The sequence below is a fragment of the Patagioenas fasciata genome, chromosome 3 (genome assembly GCF_037038585.1).
Source record: "Patagioenas fasciata isolate bPatFas1 chromosome 3, bPatFas1.hap1, whole genome shotgun sequence".
NCBI classification, from domain to species: domain Eukaryota; kingdom Metazoa; phylum Chordata; class Aves; order Columbiformes; family Columbidae; genus Patagioenas; species Patagioenas fasciata.
In genome coordinates, this window is record NC_092522.1 from 32,039,921 (window position 1) to 32,054,876 (window position 14,956).

At 37.5% G+C, this 14,956-nt stretch overlaps 1 long non-coding RNA gene across 1 annotated transcript in view; it reads left to right on the forward strand.

Annotated features, from left to right (window-relative positions):
- The window catches only part of LOC139827703 (uncharacterized), a 108,596-nt gene that overhangs the window by 72,025 nt on the left and 21,615 nt on the right, over nucleotides 1–14,956 (forward strand). Inside the window, exon 4 of the long non-coding RNA XR_011738618.1 lies at nucleotides 13,859–13,909. This is a non-coding gene — a long non-coding RNA (uncharacterized lncRNA). The remainder of the gene's footprint in view (nucleotides 1–13,858; nucleotides 13,910–14,956) is intronic.

Sequence of the window (14,956 nt, forward strand, 5' to 3'; positions counted from 1 at the left end):
TGTATTCTGTATGTGAATGCCGTAAGAGATTGCCTCCGGCTCGGCCAAGGCACGTTAGATTCAGCTTCTTCCAGTCAGTGCTAACTTCCTCTTGAGCAACTGCCATCGTTCAGACTCAATGTTGTACGAGGATCAGGTCAGATCACATTGCAGATCTAGGTCTTTCCTGGACTGATTTTTTTGGACAATAGCACATATTCATGCCACTCTGCTTTCCCAGAAGTGTCTGAGTACTCACAATATTAAAACCTGCAAGAATTGAGTTATAAAGTGATTGAATAAGTTTCCCACTCTCACAAAAGAAAAATTTGTTTTATGGAGTCCAGTTGTCCTTACATTGCTCATCACAAGCTCTTCTGGAAAATGGAGGAGATAATATATTTTGAGACAGTGATGTTTCACAGAGTGAGTGCAGCTCTGCTCTCATGTTAAGAAATTTAAGCTTTTGAAAACCCACTCACTGCCAAAAGACTCTTTTCTTTCAAGACTTTTAGCTATGGGTGACTCTGTGTTTTAAGTCTTGTCCAGCTGTGCTTTATAAATATATTTAACTGATAAATGAATTATTTCCTTCAGTTAAGCTCTCCATATTGCTATTCCAAGTTAGCAAATGCACAGTTTCACAGTAAATGTTTTAGTTTGCCAGATCAGTTGTCTTGTGTTTTTATATTTGGTAGTTGGGCCCTGCATATTTTTAACTTTCTGGCATGATTTTAACCCAATTTGGTGAAGTGTTGTCAATCATTGTTACAAAATATAGGCAACAATACTAGAAAATAAGATCTTGTCATTTTTAATAAAAAAAAACCAGCTCTGTTCCTGGTCTTGTCTGGCTGTCTAACAGATGGGCTAGTGTCCCATGAGAAGACAGCCACTTCCTTGCATAATAAACAAAGAAAGAGAAGTTGTCTGCAAACCATTAGTGTATTGTAAAGTTAGATGAAACGTCTTGATATTGTCAGAATGGGTTCCTCAAGCACATTTCTTTAACATTCTGTCATAAGTCAGATACAAGACACTATTAAATAAGAATTAAAACTTTAAAAGACTGACAACTGTTTAACTGTTTCCAACAAAAGAACATCAGTAAAAATATCCTCTATTTTCTAAATATTGATAACCAACTAACAGAGAATAAAGTATTGAGTAGGGTATTTGATGGAGACAAGATCATTCAGGCCACGTGTCACGTTCCCAGCACAAGGTAGAGATTCCCTTCTTCTTTTTCCCATTTACAAACAAGGGCGTTAGATCTAACACTGTTCTTGCCTGAAGTACAGGCTGGCTATTATGTAGTGACAGCTTCTGAAAATCCTGGCAGATCATTACATTAGAATTGGTTGGGGTTTAGTTTGTTTGGTTGCTTTGGGGTTTTCTGTGATACCTCAGGAAAATTATAAGACCCACAGAAATCAATGTGTTTTTCTTAAGAAAGGTATATTTTGCCTTTAATTCAAAAGACAGCATGTTATATATACGTAGAAGTCTATGGCTGGTCGCTTTTCACAAGAATTGCCGCTGAAATAAAAATGAGTGAGAAGTGTTGTCATTTGCAGAGGAAAGAGGTTTTCGTGATGAAACAGATTTTCTACCTTTTAAAAAGGGCATTAAATGTGGTGTCCCAATAGTAAACTAGAAATTATTCTTTCTTCTGGTTCTGCCAGGAAAAAAAAAAATAAAATGTACAGTTCTCAAACTTTTTCAAGCAATTACTTCTGGCAGTTTTGGCACCAAAAAAAAAAAAAAAAGGGATAGTAAAATTCCAGATGTATAATGCTGTTTAAGCCTGTAGGACATAGGACTGTTGAGCAATATAGTACTTAGTTGCCCTGACAAGCCTTAAGACCTTCCCACTGAAATTCCATTTTTAAGTTAGAGGCATAAATATATCCAGTGATCTGAGAAAAAAAGAACACTCAATCTGGATAGATTGAGGTGACAATCCCTTCTTTAATCAATCTTAAAACTAATAAAGGTTTAAAGCTAGAAATAAAGTCTTTCATATGTGCATTGCTAAAGACTTTTAAGGAACAGTTGTAACCTGAAGGACTGACAAAATAAAAATAAAAAATAAATAACACTGCAGGCAGTTTTTGTTTGACTTCTGTCATAGTCTTACAATTTCTGTTTCTAGAAATATAAATAGAGAAAACTTCAGGAGAAGATATACTGAAATTAGTGTGAGCTCCATGCCACAGATTCTTACTTTCTCTGCTTTAGAGTGACTGAAAAGGGTCTAATTTGTCAAAAATATGTGGAAAATAAAAAAATGATTTTTCAGAAAGATCAGTCATTTCTGAGCTTATATTTTCAGAATATGTGAATGATTGTGCACTAGGTTACATATCTCCTGAAGAATATTGACTTTTTGGGTTGGTAAATGTGTGTATATAGTACTTTTTCCATCTGGTTTCCTCTTCATAGTTCACTGGAAAAATGTAAAATTTTCTTAATTGGTTAGACAGTAGAAAATTCTACACAATGTAAGCAGTAAGATATTAGATCATCATAAGCCAGATAGCGTTTATGATATTTGTGTTAATTGGTGAATTCAAATGACCCAAATGTGCTATAGGAAACTCAATTTAACCTGGGGTCTTATGATAATTATCAGGAAAGTTTATTTTAAAATATCCTCTAAATAATCTCCCATTTCTGTTGATTTCTCTCTGTCTTTACTTTTTGTTCTTTGGAAATGAAATGAAATCTACTTCTCTACAAAAGCTTCGTAAATTGTAAAAGTAATAACACAATACTTATGAATAGCAAGCAATATCACTGGGAACAAGTGTCTTATTTCATTGCTCATTCTTTATCATACAAAAATATAAGTATTTACAAAGGACCTTAGGACAGTTCTGTGGGATATAGAACAGAGCAGGGGGCTTGAGGCAGGGTTTTGATGCTTTGAAGCAGCTTTCCAGTGTATTTTAAACAGTACAAAGAATAGTAACTTTTTCTTAATCCTCTCTTTGAATGAAACAGTGACATTTCAAAGGCTGCAACAGTTTTGAAAACATAATTAAGCTAAGCCCCTTTAACTTTGCATCATACTAATTCTGTGGGATTGTACGTAATCGATGGTTAAAGCGAATAACTGGATCAAGATTTGTGCCTCTGGTTTAGCAGGACCTCTGGTTCATACTTTGAACCAAACAAACCCTGAACATTCTTTTCCCTCATTCATTCCTGCTAGGAAGTTTTATGAAAAGCTCAGGCAGCACAATGCACAAGCTCCTTTCAGTAGGGCTTTTTGGGTCCTGGAAAAAGTAGAAGAGAGCAAAATTATTCAGGTTGCTCTGTTTGTAATGAAGGTCATGGCACTGCATTTTGTATCTGTTATTTTCCTCAGTAAGTTTGTATGCCTGCTAGGGTAGACTGGGGAAAACAGAGCTAGAATTCATAGATTTGTTCCAATTAGGTCATGAAATAACAGTTTAGTAAGATGAATACCTTTAAAATAATATAATCACAACATTTGTCACATATCAATATGAAGAATAATTCCTTGTATCAGAACATCTTGCAATGCACCCCTTTGCAATGCTCAACAATGTGGTTTGAGTCAGTCTTAAGAGCTGATAAATTATACTGCTTAAATGTTTGTTCTGCCTATTGATATTGACACTAAATTTTCTCCTTTTGTCATTTATTATTTCTAATCTCTTCTGTCAGAGAAAAATGATGAGGTCCATCATGAATTCAAAAGAGAAACTGGCATTACTGATAATGTGATTAAAATGTGGAATTAAAAGATCTGACTAAAATGATGGAGGAGAAAAGCAAAGAAGTGAAGATAAATCCGAATCAATTAAGGAAACAGCTTTGCAGAAATCTTTACAGTGCAGCCAATGTCCATGAGAACGATGTGTATTTAATTTATATTGACAAATACAGTTGGGGGGCTGGCATCAGATACTGTGACCCTGATGTGTACACTGTTCACCAGAGATCTGCTCCATTCCTCAACTTCTGCTGCATCTGTCCTGGCACACTGGGTTGCTCTGCTGACACTCAGTGCTGTAGCTGCTGATCGCAGACCACAGCCCTGTGTGCGGTTTGAAAATCTGGTTATCAGAAAGCTCTAACAGAAGTGAGAGTTCAGGCTCACTGACTCAATCCCTTGCTGTTTGTAAGTTGTTCATCTAAAACCAGGCAGCTCCTTGCCTTTGCAGCCCTACTATTATAGAGAGTTGTACCAGAAGCACACTGCTATGATAGTTGCAACTTTTCTTTTAGTTTTCAGTCACACTGATGACTGTGCCAGCCTCTTTGCTGTCAATGCTGCCTGGCACAGATAAAATAATTGAGGCTCACATTTTACTAAGTTAATAAGCCAAGTTCTCTTGATTTTTTTTTTTTCTCATAAGAGAGGCTACCCATTCCTCTTATCATCTGAACAGCCCTTTGTACATTTTCCAATCTTTTACCTTCCTTGAATGTCAGTGATGAGAATTTATATGCACAGCCTCAGGTGAATTAGTACTAGGGCATGGTGCAATAGTTTCAGTAATTCCCTTTTCTACTTTACCTGAAGCCTTATGAGGTTGCATTTGCCTTTTTGAGTGCTGCGATCAAATAAAATACTATGCTCATGTTCCTCCTTTGTTGCGTAAATCATGGACTCTGAGCTTGTAAGAGAAATTCTGTTTTTCCCTTGCCGATATAGCATTGCAGTCTACGCAGCTGAATTCTCTTAAGATCGTTCCTGTGCAATACTCTTGCCTTCCTCAGCATGGGCAGGGCTCTCCCACTAACTTTCATTAGAACACTTCTACTGATTGTTACCGAAGTCATTGATGAAAGTGTTAATACATCCTGCTCCAGACTAATGTTTGGTAGGGTTTTTTAGATGCCCGTCTAACAACCTTCCAGTCCTTCAGTTGTCATTTGGTTTGTTGTTTGTATTGAAATGATGGTACTTACATTGGCCTTTTGCATATTAAACTAAGTTCTTTCTTTAGAAATATAACCAATGATTTTCTGATCACCAGATAAATTCCTTCTTCTTGTAGCATCTATTGTGTATCATAACTGTGGCACACCTCAGGTGTGTTTTATTCTGTTTTCCTTTTATATTGAATGGTCTTTATTCTAACCTTACCACTTCTTCCTAAGTTCTTGTATGTTATTGAGTAACAACCCAGGATGACACCTGCAATTCCTCAGATCACTCTTTTCCCATTCTGAAATACAGGGACTACTTCTGTTATTCTCTAGTCATGTTGTACCAATGCAGTGGTATGAGATGTTCAGTGGTTTTGTATGGACATTTCTTGTGTTTCTTGAGTACATTTAACTTTGAACTTTTCTTTCATTCCTGTACTAACATTCATACTAATTACGTTTTTGTGTGCTATTGTTCCACGTCACTATAAAATGAGCTGCTCTCAACAGCAATAACAAGATCTTTGTAAGTAATTTCCCAAATATCATAATTCAAATCTGTGTTTCATTTGGTTTTCAAGTGCTCTGTTAAATATAGACAAAGGGGAAATTTTCATAGTCACAGATAGTATTTAGACATCAAATCTCTCTTTCCTCTGCCTTTTGCCTTTAGAAAGTTGTCCCATTGAAGTGTACATGATTTCTGAACTATTTTTTCTCAGGAGGCAGTGAGTAATATAAGGAGCAGATACCTCTCACTTTTTTTTTTTTTCAACACCTGCCAGCTCGGTAGCACCTCTGGCCTTTTTCTTCAGGGCTTCAATAATTAGAGCTGTGTGAAGTTTCACATGTAGAATGGAATTGGATGATTCTCGCATCTAATGAGGTCAAAGGCTAAATTCCTCTGGTGTGCAACATGTTACCCCAGGCTGAATTACAGCCCTGTAAACCGGAATGGTTAGATCCTCAACTTCAGAATATTAACTTGTTAATTTATTTTTTTGCAATGGGTAGAAAATCACCATACCACACAACTGTCAATTTTGTATCACTGCTGACATCTTTTTCCCACACCTTGCAACCTGAATTGCAGGATGCGATTCTGTGCTGTGTTGCAATATCTCTTTGCTTTTCTAATTGCAGGAGGACATGTGGATGATACAAAGCAACACACAGCCTTGACCCAACAGGCTGATCCACTGCTGACATAAAGCAGTGTAGCTGCCTGATTGTGTGTTCTGTGGCTCTGGCCCCAAAAGTGGCAATCATTGCAAGCGGTAACCACTAGTCTATACTGGGAAATGTAAACTGGCATGCTTGATATAAGCGGTATAAACTGGTTATGGCATTGCCTCTGCCGTGAGATTTACAAGCTCTGGTCATGCAGACCAGGGTTCTTAGAAGAAAAAGAATGGAAGGAAGCTTTGCAGATAAGTAAGCACATGGGTACAAGTTTTAAACAACCTCTTTGTAAAAGTTCACTTTGAGCCAAGTGCCTAAAGAGCTAGATGCCAGTTTGTTGCATGCTAACCAAAGCTGGGATGCTGATGCTATTTTGTTTGTGATGTAATTAAAGGACTGAAACCTTTTCTTAAGATTTATGTGTCCTTCCAAAAGGCACCCAGTGAACAGGCTGAATGTTTGGCATACTTTCATCCTGGCCTCACAATCTGGCACAGGCTGTGGATAACTGGGTCCGCAGTTGGAAATGCAGCTCTCCTGCTTTAGTTTGGCAGTCAATCACTTCTATCAAAATACAGTTGCCTTTGGCCAAGCCCCTGGGATCTCTGCAAAGCTTTTCTTAGCTACAAATCATTCCGTCATTCAGCATGTCACTTGACATCTTTGGTATTATAAATTAGTTCAAGAACGTGGACACCCATTTCACCTCCTCACCAAGGGCCCAGTTCTCATGTTTTCTGAAGTTATTTATTTTTGCTTTAGGGGACAATGCAGTTTTACTCTCCTACTGCACTATCAAGAGAACAAGTCCCTTTGAGCCAAACACCTGCTTTCTTTTAGAAAGAATGATGGGGAAATGCCTTTTTTAAAGCCTCTGTTTATCTACTTTCTTAATTTACAAAAAGTCCCTGATTACTCAGATCCCCAGAGATTTGCTAAAAAAAAAAAAAGTATAGCAGACCAACGTCAAAAATAAAAGGAAGAATAAAGTATTGCCTTTCTCTTGCCACAACAGAGGCAAAACCATGGCAATGTGCCCTCAAGGTCACCAGACCCTTGTTCTCTCCTGGAGTGAAAATCCAGAAGTGAGTGATCTCCACTAAGAAAACAATAGGTCACTTGGTGTCTGTGAGCTCCAGCCTTGGGACTCTTTGCTGGCCAATGCCTGCGAGTTGGAAGCCAACTGAGACACATTGGGAGCCAGCTGAGAAACTTCACCTTACTGCAAGGCTGATGTGGCCCTCAGTGAATATGAGTTTGATGCCATTGCCTTACAGGCTCCAGTCTCCTTATCCAGTAATTTCCCCTCAAGCTGCAAGCAGAGGTGGCTGTGTTAGGAAGTGCCCAGGATACTCATGAGTGCATTGGCTTGCCCTCTTTTTATGCTGCTTTATCGTCTTGTATACTCTGACAAATCTAGAGAAAGGTGTCACAAAGCTTTATACTTAGCTATAACGTTTGTAAGGGCTTAAGAGCCTTAAGCATCTAATTCTCTTATTATTTTTGAGAATCACATCCTCAGTTCTTTTTCCACAGGTTTTTAAGGTGGCAAGTTTTAAACATAACATGACCATGCTGCGTAATGTTGCCACGATTTCTGGCTACACCAGATCCTTCTGTTCTTCTGGCATAAGCAGTGTTTTGCAATGCCACAGGGAAGAGCCAGTATTGACAGTACATCTGAGTCCTTACACAGCACCAGCAATTTTAAATAACAGATCATTTTCTGTGGGCTAGCAGGTAAGGAGCATGAACACTCCAAGCATAGAAGTAACAGACTTGACTGCAATTAAATTTGTTGTGACCTTCAATTACTCTTTTATTGTATCAGTGCCTTAAGAGGTCAGTCACAGACTACAGCTGTATTGTACTGTACGAACACACTGATGAAAAAAATAGGTCTTGCTACCAAATGCTTTAGCCTTGGGTCATCTCATTTATAGCTTATGATTGTGATCTAAAACATGCAGAATGCTGTAGTCTAATTTGTTTCTAGTCTGACTGTCTAAGACAAGCATAGGATGGAGACATGACTGTACCAGTGACTCCTATACCTACAGCTGATCCTGAGCTCTTCAAGTACAAGTTTGCGCCTGCCCCATTTTGGCCTTGACAGGTGGCCTGTGGCCCAGAAGCCACAACACAGTCCTCCACTGCTGGCCTCACCCAACTTTCAGCACCTTCCTAAAACAGGTCCTCTCTGAGGTCAGATTATTGCATCTCTTTCTGTTTTTCCCTCTGGGTTGCTGTGTATCCAGCTGTCGGCTGAAATAAGGAAGGCAGCATCACGTTTGGATCGGATCTTCTCCCTCCAACTCAGTCCAGAATTGGAAAAATATCCAGGAGTTATAGGAAGAACAAAATGTATTCAGAAATTACCTTAACTAAAGTGGTTTTGTCTTGTGTGTTGTTTTTTGTTTCCTCATTTTGTTTTTCTACTCATGGTAATGTATAGATTCAACTCAGAAGTACCTGATCCCAGTATATGCAAGATTCAGATGCAGGTCTCAGGTCAGGGTAATTCGGAGTAAGGACTGAGGCTTGATTCTTCCTGTCATAGGTAAATATCCTAATCTGGAAACTACTGATGGTAGTATTATTCTGTGTTGAAGGTGCTATACTTTGTAAAAGAATAACTATTTATTGCATGAGCAAAAGAGGCAGATTGACTCCATAGAGCTGTTTTGGAGTTTAGTGGTGAGAAGAGAAAAGGATTTTCAAAAGGCTGGGTTCAGATCACCCTCTTTCAAGAGGGGCAGGGACTTCTGCCTTTTGATGCCCTGAGCGCTAAGCTTCCTCACTTCCAGCAGTCAGGTGGGGATAGAAAATGAAATTAAAAAATCAAAATATTTTAATCTGGAACACTTTACAGATACAGTGAAGAGCCAGAAAGTACATTACAAATAATAACGTACTGGCATTTGAATGAAAAAGTTGTGGAAAGGACAAAATTCATTACTTACTCGTAAATTTTCTAGCTGAGCAGAAATGTGTTTTCAACTTGGTCTCAGATACCACATTATGGTATAGAGTATGTATACAGTAAATTTCATGTGTGGAGTATAGTGTGTCTCATCACCATGTGCTTAGACACTATTTCATGGGTAAAGCATACTTAGAAATATTTTCCATAATGGTAACTTTGACCTTTTATGTGACTGAAAATATGAAATAGTTCAAGACACAATTGCACACCTAAATGGAAAAGCAACTGCATAAGCAGAATATAATATTAACTACAAAATGTATGCAGTTTTACAGGCACAAGGTTTTTTTACGTTTCTAGTAACCAAACATATTTTCTTCCATTTGCTCTCCCATTATTCTACTGGGACAGTATCTTGTAGTTTGCGTATCTCCTCTTCATGCAAACAAAACAACTAGGCTTTACAGAGAACTGCAAAATCAGTTGTGTCTGCTGAGGCGAAACTAAATTAACTGAGGAAACTGTACATAAAAGAACAGGAGCCAGATGCCTTTTATTTGGAAGAAAAACTTACTTGACAAGTAACCCTATGTATTGGAGAGTGACTGCTAGTGCTAAGAAATCTGAAAGTCTGATGAAATGTGAAAAAGCTATGTACTTTTCATTTTCCTCTTTATGTCCTTGAAAATGTTAATTGAAGCCTGACTAAAAGTTTCTAGTGAGTATGTGAGGGTAGTCCGGAGGCCAGATCTCAGAAATGTTAGGGAAATCATTTGTGCTTCTGTTGGCACAGGTAAGCCAATGCACTAGGGAGGATTCTTGAGTTTTGAATCCATTTTTGTTCGGGTAACATTTTAATTTGCTCTCCTCTCACTGGATTTGGTAAGGACTTGCCTCAGAATGGCCCAGTACAGATTTATTTTCAAAAATTACTACATTAAGAAAAACAGTAATTCTCAAAGGCAAACACATAATCTCATACACAAAACACACCTTGGGTTTTATTCATTTCTTGCTGACACAAGGTGTAATTTAGTTGTCTAAAATGGAGTCATTCATGATTTACGTCAGAAACAGGCCCACAAAGGCTGTTTTTGACACACACACATACAACTAAATGACATTTACTTTTTTCACATTCACTCCCCAGTGTTGTTGTATACATCCTCGGTGGCATTATTAAGTGGAACTTTTCAAACAGATGAAGTATGTTACTTGCTGTGGCTAAATTGTAATGAAAGAAGAGATGGCTGTTTGCCAATGAATGGTGTGTAGCTTGTAGAAGCATGTAATTACATAAATCACAAACATATGCAGAAGATGTTTTCTCTTTACATTTAACTGGTGTTGCCTGGAGCTATAGCTGCTTGCAGCTCTATTTAATTACCATAATTATTTTAAATGTGTATATCTGGGCAATCTTTGAGCTTTATGAGAATGTTATTCATACCTTATCAGTAAAAATCTAAAGGGTCCCATTCTTTCCCCGAAGGGGCTGCAGTAACCAGGTTTCTCCAGTTTTCAGGCATAGGGTGACTGTGATGTTTATATTTTTATTTGGAATTACAGGTTTTTCAAAAACCCAAGCCTCTGAAACTAATCAGATCTTGAAATCTCAGTAGACACTATAATTTCCGGGTAGGAAATTAAGCATTGTACGTTGTGGAAAGAAAGTACCTGGAGAGGTCCTGATTAGCTTCTTTTACGTCTTAATTTGCTGACTGTGTAAATGTTGTTTGGCCAAACAGATTGACAAGTGTCTAGGAAAGGTATTGACTGTGTTAAAATGGATACTTCCTATGGGAAATGTCAAAAAAAAAAAAAAAAAAACAAAAACCAACAAACAAACCCACCTGACACACTAGCTGGGATTTTCTAGTTAATTTTTTCAAGCAGTCAAATGTATTACAATGGGGCATTTTTTTTTTAGTTCTCTTGTGCACTAGTGTAAACCTGTTTCAGATAACAAATGCTAATGGAGTTGCCCCAGAAACACCACAGGATAACACAGGCTCTTAGTTCTTCTCTCATTTATGTCAGTTTTATGTTGACTTCATGCCATTGATATTGGTCAAGTTACTTGTGGCTCAGACCAGTACAAATGAGAAAGGACATCAGTCCTGATATATAGGGTGACTGGCCAATGTAGACACGCCTTAGTTTTCCCTGACTAATGTAAATTGGTGAGTATAGAATTCCTCCACTTGAATACATTGAAGCTGGTAAGACCCTGGGGAATAAGAAACCTGATAGCTAGGCAACCTCAAAAGACCAAGCAGTAGGAACCATAAGCAACTGTCACACATAACTGATGAAGAATACTTATGAATACAGATACAGAATCCTTATGCACTGAAAGACCAAAAAAAGCAAGTTTTGTGGGAAAAGGTTAGTATGGTTTTTTAGTTTAACTCTGCATTTATGAAAACAGGTGTTTGGACAAATGAGCCCTTCCTATGTTACAAAAAAACAGCTGGTCAAACACCTGAATGCAAAGATAGTGAAGTCGCAAAAGTTTCGTGTTTAAGTAAAATAAAAAATAGTAATTATTAGCAATGTTAGAAGTCCAGTTCTAGAAATAAGCTAAATATAATTAAATACCCAATGGAGATCAGACTGAACAAACAGTACTTTCACATTACTCAGTGTCTGGGAAAAAGGATGATAGTTTGCACCTTGTCTTCTTTGTCAACCACTATAGTTAACCTTGCAAGTGATGCCTCCTCAAAATTGCTTTGGTAAGGCACGAGATAATTTTTTTCAGCTATAATGTGACATGCCAGCTGTAGATCATATGTGCAGTTTTGTGACATGGCTTAGTCTTTTCTTCCACCACCCAAGAGAAAGCATATACAAAGCATTACTGTCAGAGATCAGTTACTACAATCTCTTGTGGAAAAAAAAAATATGCAAGCCTCCAGAGTGCCAGGGAACAATGCACTTTCCACATCAAAGACCATTTTGTTTAATAACCACAAATTATTTCAGGTAATTTGGCACCAATTGACTTGTGCCCACAAGAATGTCCTCAACAATAACAATAAAAAGAAGTAACAAAAGAACCATCCCTACTACCAAACCTGTCAGGATGAGCTGAAGGCAGAGTTTCCATTCATTAAAATATGATTAGCCTTGCTAATACCTCGCTTATCAAATCCCTGTACTGTGCTGCAGACACACCACAGGGAAACCTGTATGTGATGTTTTGAAAAGGAAGCTGATGGAAAGTGATGCTTTTCCCACACATTAGAATGACAATAAAATCCTTCAGATGAAGGTGCACACTAAAGAAGTCATTAAAAATGCAGATTATGAACAGCTGAAATTAAAATCCAGCCAAGACATTGTCAGTTAATGTATTTCATTAAAACAAAGATCATGAGGACAAACACAATATTCACTAACACTGAGGAGCATTTAATCTGGATTTGTAGTTAGATTTTTTGATTGTTGTTTGGTTTTGGTTGTTTTGTTTTGTTTTGTTTTTCATTTCATATATTTCCAAATCACTGTGTGATTGAAAGGCTATGATGGTTACATTAACCTACCATCGCTGTAGTATTGACATATATACAGAGGCTGATATATGCCCTGTCAATAGATTACAAAGCTCTTTGCTGAACAGCAGAAGAATGTGGGAAGGGAAAATCCCCCTAGTTTTGCCTCTGGGAAGAAGATATTTTGGTAGTTTCAAATAGTGAAACTGAACACAGATGTTTGGAAGATTCATTTTAAAAGCTGATACTGGAGAGCTGATGTGAAATTGTATTAAGTTCAAATGTTTTGTGCTTTCTCCAGCATGATGGAGAAACTTTCTTCTGACCTTCCTTAAATGCATTTACCTGCAGCTGACCAAAGGTAGTGCCATAGAAAGAACATTTCTCCTTATGAAAGCCATGTTTACTATGGCTTTTTTTCACAGTGACATTTTCCCCTTCCATGGACCAGAGAAGAGACTACAGGCCAAATTTTAACAGAAAGTCCCTGACTGAATATAAGAAAGAAATATGAAACAAATTGAGTCAGGATGATTTTTCCTTGAAATATGGACATTATGTTTTTGTACATGACCAAGGATTCCCTAAGATAAAATTAAAATATTCAGTTCCAAGTCAGAAGGACTCTGTGGTCTGTGTAATAGGTTCATTGTTCTCAGACAACTTACTGTCTGTGTCTTCAACTTTCTTTTGCATGACTGTGCTTTGTCTCTGATTGTTACATGCTCCAAAAAGTATGTTTCAGTATGCATTTCCTTAATCTTTGAGTCTAATGCAGACAATTTGATCTGATTTTTTTTTTAAATCCTATTCTTTATCATTGTATCTTTTCATTCATGCCTGTCATTGACTAACTACATAAATCCTGCTACAGTTAGATAGAAATTATCACATCTCCAAGTGGTAAGAATTTTGTACTATGGACCACAGTTTCAGCCTGAATTTCATTTGTTTTTCAAAGGATTTCCTTGTATGGTGACTGAAACTGTTTCATGACTGGTGGGAGAGAGAGGGGAGAAAAAATAGGTTCTGCATGTTAATAATAATTAGATGACATCTGTGAGATGAAACGTTACAACGTGAATTACCTAACTTCATTCTGCTTTGAAGTACACCAGATTGTTATAAAGTTTGCAAAACATTTCATCATCTGTTAGGAATACATGGTAAATTCCCCATCTCAAAGTTATAGCCATACAATGAAGGGTGCTAGTACTTGAAACTTGAAGTGAAAGGAGCTGGATGTGATTATGAATTGAACTGTAATGTAATCTGGGTTTTCCAGTCAAGTTTTCCAGTGAAAGCTGAGGTTAGCTAACGATTTCTTTCCTATGCACTGCCCTAAGGATCTGTTCTGTTTTTCCAGGGGACCCTGGCAAGAGACTTGCAGATATTTAAAACCTCTAATTAATGCCAGGTATTTCACTTTGTTTTTATTTTTAAAGCATGAAAAAAAAATTACTAAGCCAAAGAAAAAACAAATATTTTCCATTTGCCATTCATTACAGATGTCAGACAGCCATAAATATAGAAATGGTCAGCTGCAGGTGTACCCTTGTTCTGTTGTGTAATGCACACTCTGTTCCTATAACATTACTAAAAATGGTCTGTCTGGCTAATAAATAGCACTACCATTACATAGTAAAAGGTGAAAATTAATATGAATGCTGCTGGTGAGTTAGCTGTATTAACAAGCCAATCATGTAGTATTAGCAGTTATAATGGGAAACAACATAAACTTTTAAGAGCTTCTGCAAAAGCTTTCAGTCCTTTCAATGTTGGGAATTTAAAACCAGTGCTGTCCTGTAAGTCATTTCCATTTCTCTAAATTTAAGAGGAAAAACATGTAGGAATTTTTAAAACTAAGTCACTGACATCTGCATCTCAAAAAAAGAATTGTATCCAACTTGCATATATCACTGCTATCTCTGATGCTCTGCTGGTAAAGGTCTGTTGCGACCATCAAAGGTTCTGGCCCATGAATGATAACTTTTGATAGCTAACTGATAACCCCTTACTGATAGCAAAACCTCTCCCACACCCAGAGCAAGAAGAGAGTGCAATCTAAAATGGCAATGAGGAAAAAGGAGACAATAAACAAACAAAAGACTAATTAATGTCTTCTGCCTAGGCACAGACCCATGTCTGATCGACAGCCCATCTTGCCCTGTGTCCTCTCACTGATGCTGCATAGTGCTTTGGGAAAAAATTAAGACCAGACCATATAACCTATGTTTCCTTCCTGGAGTTTCCATCCAGATTGTCTTAGCAGCTGAGGTAGTTTCTGAAATAGTTTTATCTTGACAATTGTAGGTAACAACCACTAATGAATCTATTGTCAACAAATTATACAACCCTTCTCTGAACCCACTCTCTACAGCATCCAGTGTCAGTGAATACCACGATTTAATTGTGTGCTGTGCAAAATGCAGAATGCTGAGAGTTGCAGTCTTTGCCGAGATGG